This window comes from Nomascus leucogenys, chromosome 17 (genome assembly GCF_006542625.1).
Source record: "Nomascus leucogenys isolate Asia chromosome 17, Asia_NLE_v1, whole genome shotgun sequence".
In the NCBI taxonomy this organism is placed as follows: domain Eukaryota; kingdom Metazoa; phylum Chordata; class Mammalia; order Primates; family Hylobatidae; genus Nomascus; species Nomascus leucogenys.
Genome location: NC_044397.1, coordinates 46,694,060 through 46,713,464, shown reverse-complemented (window position 1 = coordinate 46,713,464; position 19,405 = coordinate 46,694,060). Strand labels below are relative to the sequence as shown.

General features: G+C 44.1%; 2 long non-coding RNA genes and 1 other non-coding gene across 4 annotated transcripts in view; all 3 read right to left on the bottom strand.

Annotated features, from left to right (window-relative positions):
• Positions 1-444: 444 nt before the first annotated feature.
• On the bottom strand, positions 445-4,599 carry LOC115830842. Its single transcript, XR_004026341.1, has 3 exons — positions 4,511-4,599; positions 1,163-1,227; positions 445-696 (listed from the first exon to the last, which is right to left on the bottom strand). It is a non-coding gene; the product is annotated as an uncharacterized LOC115830842 (long non-coding RNA).
• LOC115831018 lies at positions 3,630-3,733 on the bottom strand. The gene has a single exon (XR_004026574.1). It is a non-coding gene; the product is annotated as a U6 spliceosomal RNA (small nuclear RNA).
• A 4,251-nt stretch (positions 4,600-8,850) lies between the features above and the next one.
• The window catches only part of LOC115830841, a 41,527-nt gene continuing 30,972 nt past the window's right edge, over positions 8,851-19,405 (bottom strand). The window contains exons 1-3 of one of the 2 annotated variants that reach the window (XR_004026340.1): positions 12,142-12,373; positions 9,968-10,025; positions 8,851-8,861 (exon numbers count right to left, since the gene is read on the bottom strand). This is a non-coding gene — a long non-coding RNA (uncharacterized LOC115830841). Of the gene's footprint in view, positions 8,862-9,967; positions 10,026-10,890; positions 10,912-12,141; positions 12,374-13,941; positions 14,447-19,405 lie in introns of those variants that run through there. The other variant, XR_004026339.1, reaches the window with a different exon arrangement.

Here is a 19,405-nt window from a genome sequence, read left to right as displayed (position 1 = left end):
TTCCTTCCTTCCTCCCTCCCTCTCTTCCCTCCCTCTTTTTTTCTTTCTCTCTTTTCTCTTTCTTTCTCTCTCTCTTTCTTTCTTTCTTGAAAGAGGGTCTTGCTCTATTGCTCAGGCTGGAGTATAGCGGCTCAATTACAGCTCACAGCAACCTCAACCTCCCAGAATTAAACAATCCTCCCACCTCAGCCTCCCTAGGAGCTGAGACTACAAGTGCATGCCACAACATCTGGCTAATTTAACAAAAAATTTTTTCAATAAGAAGTCTCACTATGTTGCCCAGGCTTGTCTTAAATTCCTGGGCTCAAGCGATGCTCCCATCTCGGCCTCCCAAAGTTCTGGGATTACAGGCGTGAGCAACTGCCCCTGGCTCATGTTCATTTCTTCTTGCTGCTGCAACAAACTACCCTACATTTAGTGCCTTAAAACACCACAAATCTGCCATATTATAGTTCTGGGAACCAAAGCCCAAACTAGGCCTATTAAGGCCAAAGTCAAGGTATAAGAGGGGCTGCATTCCTTCTGGAGGCTCTAGAGAGAATGTGCTCCCTTGCCTTTTCCAGCTTCTAGAAGCCACCCCATTCCTTGACTCACCTTGAAGATAGCCCCTGACTCTATCTTGAAGGCCAGAACTGCAGCATCTTCAAATCTCCCTCTCTGACCTCTTCTTCCATCATCACATCTTCTTCTCTAATTCTAAGAATTAATGAAATATTATGCTTGATGTTACTGTGATCATCATACCTATTCCAAACTATTTGACAAGGACAGTGATAGATGATAACATCAAAAGATTAGAAACTGTAATGAGGTCTCTTGGGCAAAATTCCATACAAGCAAATTACTGTCTCTTTAAAGCATTCCTGCCACTCTTACTTCACCATTCCCTGAACAAAATGTGCCATCTTCATTGTCCAGGTCTTTACAGTGCTGGTTTCCCTGCCTGGGCAGCTCACTCCATCCCATCCCAGCCCATTCCCCATCCCTCCACCTCCCCCCTTCCCTCCTCACTCTCATACAACTCTTCCTCATCTTTCAGGACCCAGTTTCAATGTCAACTTAACTGGAAGCTTCTCTCACCCTTCAGAAGAGCTTTCCATTGTATTTGATGCATGCACTATTATTTGATCATTTTTTAGTTATAGTCCAAGTCTTTTTGTACCTGAATAACATATTGCCCAGTCAGTCTCTCTTCCTGGACTCTGAAGTCTTTCATGGTAGATCCAGCTGGAAGTGACAAAAAGACATTCTTAAAAAAAAAAAAGGAGGGATGAAACAGACAGACATCAGTACTTAAAAGTTTTAAATGGTATGTGAAAAGCAAACAAAATTCAAGGGCTTCTAGGAAAAACGTACAAGGGAAGGTGTTAGTGGGAAATATGATAAAGTGTTAATTTTTATTTTATTTTATTCTTTGAGAAAGGGTCTTGCTCTATTGCATGGGCAGGACTGCAGTGGTATAATCACAGCTCACGATAGCCTCTACCTCCGGGGCTAGAGCAATCTTCCCACCTCATTTTTATTTTATTTAAGAAACACAGTCTTACTCTGTTACCAAAGCTGGAGTGCAGTGGTGTGATCATAATTTACTGCAGCTTCAACCTCCTAGACTCAAGTGATCCTCCAGTCTCAGCCTCCCAAGTAGCTGGGACTACAGGTGTGCATTGCAATGTCCAGCTCATTTTTAAAAAAATTTTAATAGAAACAAAGTGTCACTATGTTGACCAGGCTGGTGATGATCTCCTACCCTCAAGCAGTTCTCCCACCTCAGCCTTCCAAAGTGCTGGGATTACAGGTGTGAGCTGCCACATGTGGCTGAGGGGGTTAATTTTTAATTATATAAAGAGCTCAAAGCAAATATTAGAAGGAGCCTAAATGCCTACAGTGGCTGACTGGTAAATTGTGATACGTCTATATAATAAAATATTATGCAACCATGAAAAGGATTAAGATAGATCAATAGCTCTTGGCATAGATGTCCACGAAATATGAAAATGTGAAGTGATGTCCAATTAGCCTATATGTATCTTGAAGAATATGGCCCATTTTTGCAATAGCAATTATTTCCTGAGATAAAACTGTGGGTCTAAAGAGTGAAGGAAAATTTTCACTTCTTTATTTAAAAGTATTTACTATTTTTATAATTTCATAAAAAATAGATAATCAGCCGGGCGCGGTGGCTCACGCTTGTAATCCCAGCACTTTGGGAGGCCGAGGCGGGTGGATCACGAGGTCAGGAGATCGAGACCACAATGAAACCCCGTCTCTACTAAAAATACAAAAAATTAGCCGGGCGTGGTGGCGGGCGCCTGTAGTCCCAGCTACTCGGAGAGGCTGAGACAGGAGAATGGCGTGAACCTGGGAGGCGGAGCTTGCAGTGAGCCGAGATTGCGCCACTGCACTCCAGCCTGGGCGACAGAGCAAGACTCCGTCTCAAAAAAAAAAAAAAAAAAAAAAAACACATAAAAAAATAGATAATCAAATTAGTAAAAGACATATTAACTCTACGAATAAAGGGAAGACACAGACAGCCCAGGCATGGTGGCTCACACTTGTAATACCAGTACTTTGGGAGGGGGTGGTGGGATCGCTGGAGGCCAAGAATTCCAGAACAGCCTGGGAAACATAGCAAGACCTCGTCTCTATTAAAAATCAAAAAAATTAGCCAGGTATGGTTCCATGTGCCTATAGTCTCAGCAACTGAGGTGGAAGGATCACCTGAGCCCAGGAGGTCAAGGCTGCAGTGAGTCGAGACTGTACCACTACACTCAAGCCTCGGCGACAGGTTGAGACTTGGTCTCAAAAATAAAAAAAGGACAATGAAGAAATAAAGCTGATAAGCTAACACAAGGAAAGATATTAAAATATGACAAATAAAAATAAAGTAATACTAGGTCTTTTATTTATTAAAAATAGTCAAACAAAAAAATAACTTGTTAAATTATAATACCCTCTGCCAGCAAAGGTTCAATGAAATGTGCATTTTCTGTTTTTTTGAGACAGAGTCTCACTCTATCGCCAGGCTGGAGTGCAGTGGCGTGATCTCGGCTCACTGCAACTTCCACCTACTGTGTTCAAGCGATGCTCCTGCCTCAGCCTCCTGAGTAGCTGGGACAACAGGCGCCCGCCACCACGCCCAGCCAATTTTTATATTTTTAGTAGAGACGGGGTTTCACCACGTTGGCCAGGGTGGTCTCGATTTCTATCTCGTGATCCACCCACCTCAGTCTCCCAAAGTGCTGGGATTACAGGCATGAGCCACTGTGCCTGGCCTGAAAGGGGCAATGTTTTTACACTATTAGTGGTGTTTAAATTGTATATAAGCCTTCCAGAGTAAAGCTTGGCAGTCTTTTTAAAATAATACAGACAGTGACTCCCTATACTGCCTCCTCTAACTCCTGGCCTCAAACAATCCTCCCTCCCACTTCAGCCTCCCAAAGTGCTGGAATTAAAGGCAGACAGCCACCATGCCTGAAAGCTTGACAATTTACATCAAGTGTAATAAGAATGCTCATGCCCTGTGACTCACAGTAATCTCACTTCTGAAAATATCATCTTTGAATATAATTCAAACAAAAGGTCATATGTACCCAGTGAAAATCTGGGAGTAATTTTTTTCTCTTTTTAAAAAAAATATGGAATGCTTCACAAATTTGCATGACATTCTTGCACAGAGGCCATGCCAATCTCCCTATTGTTCCAACTTTAGTATAGGTGCTACCGAAGCAAGCATCAGTAATTTAAGATAGAGTGGTTACATGGAATAAGGAAGAGTTATGGGGAATTTCAAAATCTATTGTATTTACAGGCACCTAGTAACAGCTCAGTAAATATTAGCTGCTACTTTTATTATTTTTATGGTAATTCCACTCAATTAAAAACTGTCATTAAAAATTACCATTGTCATGGAACACAATGTATCCTACAGTATAATTGTAGAAACAGATACAATTTGTCCCTTGGTATATGGGGGGGATTAGTTCCAACTCCTCCATTTCTGTGTACACCAAAATCCACCCATACTCAAGTTTTCAAAGTCAGTCCTGTGGAATCCACATATAGGAAAAATGGGGAAATTAGTGAGGTGTAGTGACAAGCACCTCTAATCCCAGCTACTTGTGAAGCTGAGACAGGAGGATTGCCTGAGCCCAGGAGGTTGTGGCTGCAGTGAGCCATAATTGCACCACTGCGCTCCAGTCTGGGCAACAGAGTGAGATAGAAGGTTGACTTTTTAATAGAATTTTTCTGTTCACTTGAAGATATGGCCAGGACTGTGCTATATGAAAATTCTTCATAAAATAATTACCTCATCCAATTAATGTTGGAATTGGGAACAGAAAATATTTTGGTGACTATTTATTCCTTCACTTGCTGTTATAGAAACTATTGCCAGTGAGCACTTAACAACCAAAAGTTTCATCTCTGAGCTACTCACAATGAAAGGTGATGTCTGGGGCCCAAGTGTGTTGAGGTCCCCATGTCTGGGCTATGGGTGCTGAGTGGGACTTACTTGTCCATCCATTTTCTATATTCCAGCACTGGGAAACTTGGGTTTATCCATCTTGATAAGAGGTCATTTAAATTCCACTTGGCAAGAACCACAAATGGAAGAAAGGCCATGAAACCACAGTTCTCAAAAGAATATTTAGCTTAGGTGGTTCTGTAAAAGAGGAATCACATTGTTGAAAACTCATCGCAGGTCAAGTGAGGTGGTCCATACCTATAATCCCAGCCTATTGGGAGACTAAGGCAGGAGGATCCTGTAAGGCCAGAAGTTCAAGACCAGCCTGGGCAACACAGTGAAACCTCATCTCTACGAAAAATTAGAAAACAAGCTGGGTGTGGTGGCACATTCCTATAGTCCCAGCTCCTCTGGAGGCTGAAGTGGGAGGATGGAAGTTGAAGCTGCAGAAGTGGAAGCTGCAGTGAGCTCTGATCTCACCACTGCACTCCAGCCTGCGTGACGGAGTGAGACCCTGTACGTACGTACATACACACACACACACACACACACACACACCACACACACACATATACACACTCTTTCATCTGTCTGCCCAGCCTTGACTAGTGAAAAGGGTTTTCTGGTTAACAGAAGACGTATGCTCTTTTTTAGGACAGGGAGGGACCAGCAAGCTTGTTCACAGCCTTTTCCTCATACTCTGCTTAGTTTTCTAAGAACCTTTATGTGGAAAGCGAGTCCCTGAAGAAAGGACCCAAATCATCAGGTTACTAAAGGAGAAATATGCCTCCTTTGTCAATTAATAAATGGAAGGCCGGGCGTGGTGGCTCACACCTGTAATCCCAGCACTTTGGGAGGCTGAGGCGGGTGAATCACAAGGTCAGGAGATCGAGACCATCCTGGCTAACACGGTGAAACCCCGTCTCTACTAAAAAATACAAAAAATTAGCCGGGCGTGGTGGCGGGCGCCTGTAGTCCCAGCTACTTGGAGAGGCTGAGGCAGGAGAATGGCGTGAACCTGGGAGGCAGAGCTTGCAGTGAGCCGAGATCGTGCCACTGCACTCCAGCCTGGGCAACAGAGCGAGACTCCATCTCAAAAAAAAAAAAAAAAAATTAATAAATGGAACACCTGCCTTAAAAACCAGACAGCTCTGCTAAGATGAATCACTCCCTACGACCCTGACCTATGCAGGGAATGTAAAAACCTGGAGTTTGGGGACCTACAATATTGAAGGCCACATTGCAGATGTGGAGACCTTACCAAAGTACAGCCTTTCCACAAGGAACTACCAAACACCAGCTGGCTGTCTCCATGGGACACCACCGTATCTCTGGCTCTCGTTTCCCCTGGAGATGCTCTATTCCAGCCTTCTCTTACATTTTGTATCCCGCACAGTTCCTGGCATAAGGACTTACAACACAGCAAGCTGCTGAGTTAATGGTGATCTACTGCAGATCCAACTTGAGATTCCAGCAGGGCGATTTGTGTTTGAGAAACTAAAGGGACCCAGCCTGGCACTGGCCAGCTTAGCAGTCTGAAGACATAAGCTGCTCAAACTGACTACAGTGCCTCTGATTTTCTGCGTCTGCCCTTGCTCCTAGGACTCTTTGGATGAAATTAATTTCTCCTTGTTGAAGAAATGGCTTGCTAGAATATAAAAAATTTAAAGAAGAAAAAATATTAAAATAAAATTTTCTCCTAAAGAGCACTCAAAAGCACACTCCCACTAATGCTGGATCTATTTATCTCTCTTGCTCTTTTTTTTCCTGAGATAGGGTCTCACTCTGTCACTCAAACTGGAGTGCAGTGGCGAGATCACTGCTTACTGCAGCTTTCAACTCCTGGGCTCGAGCTATCCTCCCACTTCAGCCTCCCGAGTAGCTGGGATTACAGGTGCATGCCACCATGCCTGGCTAATTTTTAAATTTTTTGTAGAGAGGGGGTCTCACTATGTGGCTCAGACTGGTCTTGAACTCCTGGGTCAAACTAATCCTTCCACCTTGGCCTCCCAAAGTGCTGGGATTACAGGCTTTAGCCACTGCGCCCAGTCTGTTTATCTTTCTACAACTAATATATTAAATCTTCCTCCTTAAATCACCTCATACCTACCCATCGGCAGGAATAGCAAATACAGGTCTCAGAGGGTCAGGCAACCTACAGGAGGTAAGGAGGCCGGAGTAATGTGGGAGACCAGGGGAAACTGTAGCAAACTGCAAGGTATTCACTTCAACAGTTCTTCAACACTGTGATGGTCAAACCAAACACAGAAACAGGAAGCCCAGTTCAGTCGCCAGCAGCCAAGGTGGGATATTTGATCTACATGCTACAGGGCGAACTGCTTACGATTAATGACCTGGTCTCCACCAACCTGCTCTTCAAGTCCAGCCGCTCCTGCCCAACTCCCTACACTCTACTGACATGACCCACATTCACAGTACTCTCCTGAAACTTTGCTTGTTCACTCTTTTTTTCCCCAACGAATATTTTTTTTCTTTTTCTTTTACTTTTTTTGAGACAGAGTCCCCCGCAGTCACACAGGCTAAGGTACAGTGAGGTGATTATGGCTCACTACAGCTTCCATCAACTGGACTCAAGTGATCCTCCCACCTCAGCCTCCCAAGTAGTTGGGATTACAGCCATGTAACACCACACCTGGCTAAGTTTATTACTTTTTCTTCTTTTTTTTTTTTTTTCAGATGGAGTCTTGCTCTGTTGCCCAGGCTGAATGGAGTGCAGTGGCATGATCTCAGCTCACTGCAACCTCTGCCTCCTGGGTTCAAGTGATTCTCTTTCCTCAGCCTCCCGAGTAGCTTGGATTACAGATGTGTGCCACCATGCCCTACTAATTTTTGTATTTTCAGTAGAGATGGGGTTTCACCATGTTGGCCAGGCTGGTCTTGAACTCCTGACCTCAGGTGATCTGCACACCTTGGCCTCCCAAAGTGCTGGGAATACAGGCGTGAGCCACCACGCCTGGCCAGCTTATTTTTTCTAGAGACAGGATCTCACTATGTTTCCCAGGCTGGCCTTGAACTCCTGGGCACAAGCAATCCTCTGGCCCCCACCTCCCAAAGCGATGGGATTACAGGCTTGAACCAACACATCAGTCCCTAACAAATACTTATTGAGCACCTACTATATACCAGGCACTGTAATAGGTGCCCAGGAAACAGCAGTGAACAAGGTATCAGAGTTTCTGCCCTTGGCCAGGAGCAGTGGCTCACACCTGTAATCCCAGCACTTTGGGAAGCCGAGGCAGGTGAATCATCTGAGGTCAGGAGTTTGTGACCAGCCTTACTAACCCCGTCTCTACTAAAAGTATAGAAATTAGTGGGGCATGGTTGTACATGCCTGTAATCCCAGTTACTTAGGAAGCTGAGGCAGGAGAATTGCTTGAACCTGGGAGGCGGAGATTGCAGTGAGCTGAGGTTGTGGCGCTGCACTCCAGCCTGGGCAACAAGAGTGAAACTCCGTCTCAAAAAAAAAAGAAAAAAGAAAAGAGTTTCTGCCCTCACGTAGCTTACAGGGTAGCAGGAAATTGATATAGTTTGAATGTTTGTCTTCTCCAAATCTCATATTGAAATTAAATCCCTAACGTTGGAGGTGGTGCCTGGTGGGAGGTGTGTGGGTCATGGGGGCAGATCCCTTATGAATGGCTTGGTGCCCTCCCCAAGGTAATGAGTGAGTTCTCACTCTACTAGTTCATGTGAGAGCTGATTGTTTAACGAGCCTGGCATCTCCTCCCCTCTCCCTTGCTCCCTCTTCTCAACAAGTGACATACTGGCTCCTCCTTCACCTTCCGCCATGAGTGGAAGCCTCCTGAGGTCCTCACCAGCGGATGCTGGTACTATGCTTTTGTTTTTCTGAGACAGGGTCTCACTCTGACACTCAGGCTAGAGAGCAATGGTGTAATTATGGCTCACTGCAACCCTGACACATCCTGGGATAAAGAGATCTTTTTACTTTAGCCTCCCAAGTAGCTGAAACCACAGGCATGCATCAATGCACTATCATGCCTGGCTATATTTTTTTTTATTTTTACTAGAGACAAGATCTCACTATGTTTCCCAGGCTGGTTTCAAACTTCTGGGCTCAAGCAATCCTCCTGCTTCAGCCTCCCAAAGTGCCGGGATTACAGGTGTGGGCCACTGCTCCCAGCCTGGCACCATGCTACTTGTATAGTCTGCAGAACTGTGAGCCAAATAAACTGTTTTTCTTTATAAACTATCCAGCCCGAGATGTTTCCTTATAGCAATGCAAAATGGACTAATCTAGGAATCACAGGCCAACACTTACCAGACTGTGATGAGCACATGACAGAAGTACAGAGTGGGACCGAAACGTTCTCCAGGGGCTTCTTGTTGCATCATAGAGTGGGGTGAGACATCTTGGCTGAGGCTAAAGATGAGCAAAGATGAGAGTGAAAGAGTGATGATGGAGGTAGGGAGAGGGTTTCCTGAAGAAGGATCAGTAAAGTCCCCCAAGGAAACTAACATTCCGTGTGGCTGGAGGGGGGATATGGGGGGGTGGTGCAGGATAAAACTTGGAAGGTGAGCGGAGGCCAGTTCTTACCAGGCCCTGTGGCCAAATTAGTTTGGACTTCGTCTTAAAGGCAATGGGCAGTCACCAGCAGGTTTTAATCAAGGACTATTCTGACCCAAATTTGCCTTTTAGGAGAATTCTTCTGGCTTCAGTGAACAGGCTGAAGTGAGCAAGCCTATAGAAGTCAGGAAGACAATTGGAGGCCCTCACAATAAACCAGTGTAAAAGAGAACATGGCCGGGCATGGTGGCTCCTGCCTGTAATCTCAAAACTTGAGAAGTCCAAGGTGGGTGGATGGCTTGAGCTCAGGAGTTTGAGACCAGGCTGAGTAATGTGGTGAAACCACATCTCTAAAAAAAAAAAACACAAAAATCAGCCGGCCATGGTGGCTCATCCCTGTGGTCCCAGCTCCCCCAGAGGCTGAGGCAGGAGGATAGCTTGAGCCTGGGAGGTTGAGACTGCAGTGAGACAAGATTATACCACTGTGCTCCAGCCTGGGCAACACAGGGAGACTGTCTCAAAAGAAAATAAAAAAAAGATCCCATTCTTCACTTATTGGTGCCCTAACATTCTCTTTGAGAACCTTGGTGACACAGTGAATTCAACTGATTCAGCTGTCATTGTAATTCGGCAACCCACACATTGAAGTTTGTGTTTGATTTCCAATGATATCAGCCCTGTGGATACAAGAAATAAGAAATTCTGTTTGGACTATCGTGGATCTTAGACCATGACTTATGCTGAGAGGTAAAGACTTGAGCTTTTTGTTTTTCTCTCTGTAAGTGCTCAAGTGCAGCGGTCCTCAGTTTTTGAGGGACCAGGGACCGGTTTTGTGGAAGACAGTTTTTCCATAGACTGGGGGCAGCAAAGGTCAGTTTTGGGATATATCAAGCACATTACATTTATTGTGTACTTTATTATTATTTCATTGTAGCATATAACAAAATAATTATATAACTCACCATAATGTAGAATGAGTGGGAGTCCTTAGCTAGTTTTTCTGCAACTAGATGGTCCCATCTGGGGGTGATGGGAGACAGTGACAGATCATCAGGCATTAGATTCTCCCAAGGACAGAGCAAGGTAGATCCCTTGCATGCACAGTTCACAATAGGGTTCGTGCTCACATGAGAATCTGATGTTGCTGCTGATCTGACAGGAGGCAGAGATCAGGTGGTAATGTGGGGAGTGGCAGTAAATACAGATGAAGCTTGGCTCGCCCACCCTCTACTCACCTCCTGCTGTGTGGCCCAGTACAGGCCTGTGACCCAGGGATTAGGGGCCCCTGCTAAAGTGCATCCAAAAGGATTCTTCCCACACCAGTCTTCATAGTGGTCAAGTGCAGCAGCCACTTAGCTCCCACAGCATGTGCCTCAGCTGGCATTTCATCACAATCAACAGTAAGTGGTAGCTTGAGTCATTATGAGGTCAATTCCTGGAAATCACCAGCATCCCATTTCCCATTGGCAAGGAACTCAGCGCTGCCCCTTGGATAACCAAACCTATGCTCAAATCCCATTTGTGTGGGTCTATCTCCCGGGACCCTGCCTAGCATCAATTCTGTATTTGTCAGAGTCCAAACAGGAGACATAAACCACTCAAATGTGTAAAGTGTCAAATTTAAAATAAAAAAAATACTAATTATGACAGGGCAACAGCATAATGACAGATTGAATATCAAAAAAAGAACTCTAGAGAACATAGGACTAGCAGAGGCCAGGCATGGTGACACATGTTTTACATAGTGCCATTTTCACCCTGTTCAAATCTTTATAGGTTCAGGCTCAGGTCTCTGTGGTCGTGCCATGTGTCTTTTTACCAAAAGGAACACCTCATGCACTTTACAAGGAGCTCCTTCAGCAAAGGATGGCACCTCGTGTAGAGGAGAGATCTCTGATCCTCTGATCTTTTCCAAAAGGAGAAAAGTAAAGGTTTGAATGTATTTTTAATTCTTGGCATTTCTGAACAGAAATAATCTGGTATTAAGTTGCTAAAAGATGCCTACAAGCTTTCATAGGAGAAACACCTAATTCATAACCAAGAGTTTATGTTATTAAGTAAGCTTTCCTTTAACAGGATCAATGAATGAAGCATTTAAATACTTGCTCTCGTCCCCATTTAGTCATCTGGTATACTCTCTGTGAGGCATACTCTTAGTCATCTGGTATCCTCTGAGTATGCCAGATGATTAAATGGAAATTACTGCACCACTAAACACCAGTACTGTAAACTCTTTATTTAAAAAATTGACACCTAGGACATAAAGAATGATCCTAGGCCAGGTGCGGTGGCTCATGCCTGTAATCCTAGCACTTTGGGAGGCCGAGGTGGCAGATTGCCCTCAGGAGTTCGAGACCAGCTTGGGCAACATGGTGAATTCCCATCTCTACTAAAATACAAAAAATTAGCTGGACGTGGCAGCGTGCACCTGTAGTCCCAGCTACTAAGGAGGCTGAGGCAGGAGAATTGCTTGAACCTGGGAGGCAGAGGCTGCAGCGAGCTGAGATTCGCCACTGCACTCCAGCCTGGGGGACAGAGCGAGACTTCCATCTCCAAAAAAAAAAAAAAAAAAAAAGAATGATCCTAACACAGTTATTTTCTTTTGCATTTATGAGGAGATGGAAGAAATACCCATATTTGAGGGTTGGTTGGAAACTGTTTTTGGTATTGTATGAGGTATTTCAATACTGTGAACATGAAAAGATGAGACCCTGCAGATCCCGTGGGAATGGAGAGAAGGAAGTACATTAGAGGGTGTTGTAGGAAATACTTTCATTCCAGGCACTGCTGTTTAAACTACCCCTCAACTTTCTTTCCTTAAAAGAATAGAAAAAACAAAGAGGACAAAAGATGAAGAAACATTCCACATGACCCTCTGCATCCTTATTTGTTATAATAGAGGAAAAACATTTTAGGGATTTTCTTGAGTGCAGTTTATGATGTGATCCATGTTATTTATTTTTTGTTATTTTCAAAATTTCAATTAAAAACATTCAGAAATTTAGCTTTATCAAAGGCAGCTGTTCATATGTACAACTAGTTTGGTTACCTTCATCTGTATAAACACATAGCTAGTGAATTGACATAACTATTAAACTGGAGAATCAACAGAAACATGCCAAGGACTGGCCCTTACCTTCCACAGTAACCTCAATGTCAGGAAGTTTTTCATTACTCTCAGGGCTTCATGGTCTTTTTGGGGACTGCAAAGCTGTAAAATAAGCACAGAATTACTTTAGTCTATTGTAGGAAAAAAATACAGAAGGAGATGCTTTATAAGAGCAGAGTATTAAAATTCATTCAGTTTGGCTCTTTTCAAAGAAACCTGCGGCTGGGCGCGGTGGCTCATGCCTGTAATCCCAGCACTTTGGGAGGCCGAGGCGGGTGGATAACAAGGTCAGGAGTTTTGAGACCAGCCTGGCGAAAATGGTGAAACCTCGTCTCTACTAAAAAAAACAAACAAACAAACAAACAAAAAAAACACAAAAAATTGACTGGGCATGGTGGCACACACCTGTAGCCCCAGCTACTCAGGAGACTGATGCAGGAGAATTGCTTGAACCCGGGAGGCGGAGGTTGCAGTAAGCCGACATTGCGCCACTGCACTCCAGCCTGGTCGACAGAGTGAGACTCTGTCTCAAGGAAAAAAAAAAAAGAAAGCTGCAGAATTAAACTTGTAGCGTAATCCTCCACAGGGGGCTCAACAAAGCCAGGGAAACATGAATGAAGTGGGATTGCAAATGTGACACTTCCAATAAAATGTTTTTTTAAAGAAAAAGAGGTCCATTAAATAAAACACCTTCAAAAGCCAAGAAACTAACTGCAAGTTCCACAAAGATAGTGGCCAATGATTCTGTGTGATTTAAGGAATGCTGATAAAGAATGTCTTAATGCAGTGAAATATAATATGAAGTACAGGTAATCTTCTACCTTTAGTGTTTATTTTATTAGCCATTCCAGGAGGCAAGTAGAAAATAACTAGTTCAGGTCTAGAAAACCAAGAAATGTTACAGTAGCCACTACAATGGTGGTCTCACAGCAAGTAAAATGGTTGTGATATGACCAGGGTTTTTTCCTAAAGGTGTTCACAGAGTCATTCTGTAATGTCACAATAATTCCTATCATTGTGGATGAAAATCTTGACTTTTCCTTCCCATGACTGGCAAGTAATTGTATGAAGAATAAATTACTTCTTTCATGAAAAAGAAAATTAACACTAGTGTACTTTCTTCAGCCACTAAAATTCTGCAGAAACACAGATATAATAAAAAAAATCATCAGGCCGGGCACAGTGACTCACACCTGTAGTCCCAACACTTTGGGAGGCTGAGGCGGGTGGGTCACCTGAGGTCAGAAGTTTGAGACCAGCCCGACCAACTTGGTAAAACCGCGCCTCTACAAAAAATACAAAAACTAGCAGGGCGTGGTGGCGCATGCCTGTAATCCCAGCTACTCGGGAGGCTGAGGCAGGAGAATCACTTGAATCTGGGAGGCGGAGGTTGCACTGAGTCAAGATCGCGCCATTGCACTCCAGCCGGGGCAACAAGAGTGAAACTTTGTCTCAAAAAAAAAAAAAAAAAAAAAAGGAAAGAAACACTCGTCAATATTTAGTCGCTAACAAGACTCACCCAGGAATAAGAGGGCAAATAAAACCCAGCAGATTAAACTTCATTCAAGTACTTAGGCATAGTGCAAGCCACCACAGTGTGTCTGAACATCGTGGAGGCAGGCAGTGGTCACTATTCTTGCACTGATGAAGACGACTGAGTATGGGATGCGGGGTCAATGGAGAGTGCCAGGACTGCAGCTCAGAGCCAGGCTTTCCATCAAGGACTTACAGCCACACTTGTCACCTCTAGCTAGAAAAACATTTTAGTAGAAATGTCATTTTATTGTTTTAATTCCAGAAATGACTACAGTGGCAAATAGAACTTACTTTTTTATTGTTGTTGTTGTTGTTGAGGCAGAGTCTCGCTCTGTCACCCAGGCTGGAGTGCAGTGGTGTAATCTCGGCTCACTGCAGCCTCTGCCTCCCAGGTTCAAGCGATTCTCCTGCTTCAGCCTCCCGAGTAGCTGGGTTTCCAGGCACCTGCCACCACGCCCAGCTAGTTCTTTGTATTTTTAGTAGATATGGGGTTTCGCCATGTTTGCCAGGCTGGTCTCGGACTCCTGACCTCAGGTGATCTGCCCACCTCAGCCTCCTAAAGTGCTGGGATTACAGATGTGAGCCACCACGCCCCGCCTAGAATTTACTTTTTAACAACAAACTTGATTTTATTGCTCCCATGAAGGATCCTTTCAAGTCATGGAATTCCAAACCAGGTAGGGCTTCGGAAGGGAATCCTGTCTGGCAAGCCTTCTACATACAGGAAATTGGAGTTTGATTCAAACACAGGAAGGACATGGTACTTTTACTGCCTCGGTGAGTCCAAGAGCTTGAGCTGAAAGTGCAAGAGAACATAATTTGTGGAAGATAAAATTTGACACAGACATTCTTTTATTTGTATGTGCATTCTCAAGTACATTATGGACAAGTTCCCTACAATCAAGCAATATCCACTTCATATTGAAGGCATTTTGCTTAGGATATTGGGCAAATCTGAAGAACAAGCCTAAAAAATAAGTACTTTTAGGAGGAACATTTTAACACTTTCAATCAAAAGGAGAGTTATGTTATTAGTCAAAATGACCTCTGTGCTCTAAGCAGAAATGACCGAAGTCCATTCCATACAGCAGTGGCCCCTGGCAGCCTCTGCATTCTCATTAAGAGGCAGGGTAGCTGTTCAAAGACAGGTAGTGTCTATGATGCAACTAAGCAGCACTCAGTAAGTTCCAGTCATCAGACGCAGAGTAGTCAGGATTCCTGATAAGGGACAGGAAACATCAGAACCAGATACTGAGATGATAAACAGGAATGCCCTGGGAATGCTGCTAGCACTCCCAATTCGTTACTTCCTTCTCCATGACAGATACACCCAATCAACTCAAACACACTTTCTTGCTGAGCCTGCTGAGAATTGTTCAAGACAGCACTCCAGGAAACCACTGTCAACAAATCTAAGTATTTGCCACACGTGTGTTAGCCAGATTTGAAGTACAGACAGTGGAATGACACTTATCCCAACGCCTCCCTTCCTCTCCCATCCTGACACATGAGAAAGCTGAAACCAAGAGAAATGAAGTTGTCTGCTTGGTTTCAATAGCAAGTGTAGTAGTAGAAATAAACCAAAGCCTGGTTTCTGGGACCTTCCTTTTTTAGGTCCTGAACTTATATAGTCCATTCAGACATGACCCTTCGTTGATACGTTATTAAATTAAAGACATACTGCAGGGGAAGGACAATGAGTCCCTTCATGTTCATATGAAAGAGCAAAACTATTTCCAAAAAAATAAAAAATACCAAAATGTTTCAATTAAAAAAAAAAGTGTGATGGTCTTTGGCAATGTTTAAATAGAAAATAAGAGTATCACTTTCAAATAAGCGGACACTTTCTGAACATGTAATAACCAGGGTCACAGAATCAGAGGCCAGTGAGAAGATTAAAAAGTACCCCTGTGAGCCCCAGTGACACATACACCACCAGGAAAATTTCCTGTTCCTGTCCCTCCAACGAATCCACAGCAACATAACGTTGGCAAGTGACACAATCTGCCTCCCCTATCTCCAGGCAGCCACAAGGAAAGTGGAGAGCAAAGGGACCATTCCCTGTGTCACTGATAAATGAGGCTCAATGGGAAACACGAAGCATGAGGGGCACCCAAAGGTAGGTGACAAGTTCAGTGTCTCCCCTTTGTCTTCCTGCTTCATGTATTAGCTGCATCTTCTGCTCTTTTCATGATAAAGAAGGAAGCAGCAATAGCAATAGCGTGTCTAAATGTGGGACTACCCATCGGGCATCATGGAACTTAATATAGAAGTTTATACAACCCTGGGAGCTTTCAGACCTGGTCTCCTAACACGTACATCTAAATTTTCTAAGGTTCTTGACCAGGCAGTAAGACTGTGAGCCCCCAGGAGTTTACATAGGTTTTCTAGGGTCTTCACACAGCTAACCACAGTCACAGCAACTCCTTCATTTCCTTTTTAAGCAAGTGTTTTCACAATTGTTCCCTTAAAATTGGGCAGTTTAGATTGGGCGTGGTGGCTCACGCCTGTAATCTCAGCACTTTGGGAGGCAGAGGCGGGCAGATTACTTGAGGTCACGAGTTTGAGACCAGCCTGGTCAATATGGTAAAACCCCGTCTCTACTAAAAAATACAAAAATTAGCTGGGTGTGATGGTGGATGCCTGCAATCCCAGCTGCTTGGGAGGCTGAGGCATGAGAATCCCTTGAACTCAGAAGGCAGATGTTGCAGTGAGCCAAGATTGTGCCATTGTACTCCAGCGTGGGTGACAGAACAAGACTCCATCTAAAAAAAAAAAAAAAAAAAAAAATTGGGCAGTTTAGAGCCTCTGATATAGGAAGTGAGTGTGCACAATGATTAGTGGCGATGAGCTAATAAGCATCATTAACTAGGCTATGGTGGTTTTTTAAAATTGTGATTGGCTGGGCGAGGTGGCTCACGCCTGTAATCTTAGCACTTTGGGAGGCCAAGGCGGGCAGGTCACCTGAGGTCGGGAGTTTGAGAACAGCCTGACCAACATGGAGAAAGCCCGTGTCTAGTAAAAATACAAAATTAGTCAGGTGTGGTGGCGCATGCCTGTAATTCCAGCTACTCGGAAGGCTGAGGCAGGAGAATCCTTTGAACCCAGGAGGTGGAGGTTGCAGTGAGCCAAGATTGCACCATTTCACCCCAGCCCGGGCAACAAGAGTGAAACTCCATCTCAAAAGAAAAAAAAAATTAATATCCAGCAGATGGTGAGGCATCCATAATGTGACCAGGTGCCAAGGATATCCCTAAGGGTAGAACTACAGTGAAGTCTCCTGAATTTCCTTCCTTGGGCCCCTTCCCTGGGCCCACCCCCTACCCATATAACCACATACTCACTCTTCTTTCCTAAACACAAATTGAGGGACACTCAAAGCAAGCATAGTACTCACTTCTTAACCGACCCATCCCCTCCTCTATCCCCAACACACAGGAAGAACTTATGTTAGCCTTGAAAATAAGAAACACCATCCCACAGTTATTTTTCCAGGCAGCCTTTTTTAACCACTCACCTGGCAGAAACTGTTATTCTCCAGGCCAGCAGCTATTTGTAAAACTGGTCTGCCTCCCTATTTTATACCAAAGATACTAATTATTTAGTAGAAAAGGGAGTATTCTAAATCAGACAATTAGCAAATCACCTGGAATTTCCAACCCCTCCACAGAGACACACAAACAAGAGAATGAACCCAATTTGTTGTCTATAATAAACAGGATGTTCTACTCATCACTGAGCCCCAGAGGTTGTTACTAGATGACTAATCCCTAGTAGTAATGGCTACAATGGCCCAGTTCCCTATTTTATTACTGTATGCAGAAATTTGAAAGGCACTCCTCTCCCACCCCCATCTTCCCTTACATACTTTTGCACATCAATCCATTAAGAATCTGAAGTGTGCCAGGCGCAGTGGCTCACGCTTGTAATCCCAGCACTTTGGGAGGCCGAGGCGGGCAGATCACGAGGTCAGGAGATCGAGACCACGGTGAAACCCCGTCTCTACTAAAAATACAGAAAATTAGCCGGGCGTGGTGGCGGGCGCCTGTAGTCCCAGCTACTCGGGAGGCTGAGGCAGGAGAATGGCGTGAACCCCGGGGGGCGGAGCCTGCAGTGAGCCGAGATCGCGCCACTGCACTCCAGCCTGGGCGACAGAGCGAGACTCCGTCTCAAAAAAAAAAAAAAAAAGAATCTGAAGTGTAATTTATCTTATTCACTATTATCCTGTTAAATTGCTCTACAGCTGCCATGGGAGTAATTGCAGTGATCAGTGATTCAGATATCCTGAGCAAACGGCCTTAAGTAGGTTTCATTATTAAAATTTCCAAAGGTTTTATTATTGAAATAAACCTGACAGAGAGCAGTATGCCTCCATGGGGCAGTCATACTAATGATTCTTAAGTTACGAAAAGATGTCAGACTCATCATCAATGTTGTGCTTGTGAGTATGAGTAACTGGGAATTTATCAACCAATAAAACCAACTGGCATTCTAAGAATGAAGAATAATAATCTCATTTTAAGAAGCATATGCAGTGCTGTGCAACCCTTTAAAAAGCTGCCTTTGGCTGGGCGCGGTGGCTCACACCTATAATCCCAATAGTTTGGGAGACCAAGGCGGGCGGATCACCTCAGGTCAGGAGATCGAGACTATCCTGGCTAACACGGTGAAACCCTGTCTCTATTAAAAATACAAAAAATTAGCCGGGTGTGATGGCACATGACTGTAATCCCAGCCATCACATCACATCACATCTCCTGCCGAGGCAGGAGAATCACTTGAACCCAGGAGGCAGAGGCTGCGGTGAGCCGAGATCACGCCACTGCACTCCAGCCTGGGCAGCAAGAGCCAAACTTTGTCTCAAAAAAAAAAATAAAAATAAAAAAGCTGCCTTTGACTGGGCACAATGGCTCAGGCCTGTAATCCCCAGCATTTTGGGAGGCCAAGGAGGGTGGATCACCTGAGGTCAGAAGTTCAAGACCATCCTGACCAACATGGCGAAACCTTATCTCTGCTAAAAATACGAAAATTAGCCAGGCATGCTGGTGCACGCCTGTAATCCCAGCTACTCAGGAGGCTGAGGTGGGAAAATTGCTTGAACCCAGAAGGCAGAGGTTGCAGTAAGCCAAGATCGTGCCACTGCACTCCAGCATGGGCGACAGAGCAAGACTCTGTCTCAAAAAAAAAAGAACTGCCTTTGCTTACTGAAGTATTGCTTGTAAGAGCAAATACTGGAAACAACTCAAGTGCACATGTATAAGGAACTGATTCCATAAAGCAGAAAGAAGCCATTCACACAATGGAATACTATGCAGCTCTGACTTAAGAATGAGACAGCTTTCTCTGTACCAACAAGGAAAGATCCCCAAGACATACTGTTAAGAGCAAAACAGTACGGAACAGGTTATATGAGCTATCTTTTGTGTAAAAGAGTATGAGGGGGTAAAAGAACGTATATTCATATTTGCTTTTATTTACATAAACACTGGACGGATATACAAGGAACTATTAAGAGTGACATATTATTAAGGAGTTCTACACGGTGCACCAGACAGGGCTGGAAATAATATTAAACATCTCAACATATGCCTTTCAAAATAACTTCATATTTTTAATTTACCTTTACTACCTATTTGTTTGGGTCAGGGCTCCATTTCCTCCACTTTGGGACCAGGTAATCAGGCTTCAGACTACCTACCTCTGCCTGTCAGAAGTCACTAACCTCGTGAAAGGAATAATTTAGGTTAAAGGAGAA